The 1,057-nt window shown below is 57.4% G+C and overlaps 1 pseudogene; it reads right to left on the bottom strand.

Annotated features, from left to right (window-relative positions):
* Positions 1–210: 210 nt before the first annotated feature.
* On the bottom strand, positions 211–855 carry LOC124240718 (sperm-egg fusion protein Juno-like; annotated as a pseudogene).
* Positions 856–1,057: the final 202 nt, after the last annotated feature.

The following is a 1,057-nucleotide window of genomic DNA, read 5'->3' as shown; positions in this document are numbered from 1 at the left end:
CACTAGCCAAAGAGGGCGTGGCGTCCCACTTCATAGCCCCATTATCCTTAAAGGCAGGAGGGGGCAGGTCAGCTTGGCGCTCCCAGTCCCCGAGGCCTCCCAGGCAGGGAAAAGCAGAGCAGTGGAGGGGGACTAGAACCCAATGTCCAAGGCTCAGGCACCAGCTACTGCAGCCTCCATGTGCCATCAACACTCCAGTCTGTGCTTCTTTTAAGGAAGAGCCCCAGGAAGGAGGCTGCCACAGCCCAGCCCAGCCCACAGCTGGTGGGAGCGCAGAAGTGTGAGTGCCAGAAGAAGGGACACTCGGGAAAGGAATAACAGGAACAGAGAGAAGGCCAATAGAATGTTGGGAATTTGCCAGAACGGGGAAGGGCTGGCGAAGGGGCGGGTCCTAGCCTCACTGGGGCTGCCCTGAGCAGGCTCACCCACTTCTGGAAGTACCGCCCCCTGTTGCGGTGCTCAGGGCTCGCCTTGAAGGAGTTGCTCCAAATCTTCTCGCACAGGTCAGCGAGGGTGGAGTAGTAACGGGGGGAAAGAGTGGCACTGGGCCCTTGTAGGGCAGCAGTTGTTCACCCGACTCCGGTCGCAGGCGCCATGCCCACTGGATTTGCAAGTGTAAGATGAGCGGCAGCCTGCGCACCACTACTCACGGTCCTCCAGGCAGAGGGGCTCATCCAAAATTCGCTCTGCCTGCCCACTCGGGGTCACGCGCTGGATCCAAGGCCCCAGGTTCCGGGAGCACCCGTAGAACTAGGCGGCCTGGACGAAGTGCTTTTGACAGGCCCAGGTCATCAATCCACAATGGACCAATATGAAGTTGTAGAGCAGGGACACATCCAGGTGGGCTTCCCCCATGGTGATAGCCCTGCAGCAGGCACTCAGGGAATGCGTATACCCATATTGAGATCTCGCCTGTGTTCGACCTGCTACAGGGCACTCAGAGCTGTTTCCGGTCAATTCTGCTTGACACCGGTGCAGCCCTAAACAGAAATGCAAATGAAAGTATTCACAGTAGTTGGCGATACTTATTCACAAAACAGTTTTCCAGATGATGTAA

This window comes from Equus quagga, chromosome 6 (genome assembly GCF_021613505.1).
Source record: "Equus quagga isolate Etosha38 chromosome 6, UCLA_HA_Equagga_1.0, whole genome shotgun sequence".
In the NCBI taxonomy this organism is placed as follows: domain Eukaryota; kingdom Metazoa; phylum Chordata; class Mammalia; order Perissodactyla; family Equidae; genus Equus; species Equus quagga.
The sequence above is the reverse complement of the archived record's forward strand: the minus strand, read 5'-3'. Positions and strand labels throughout refer to the sequence as shown.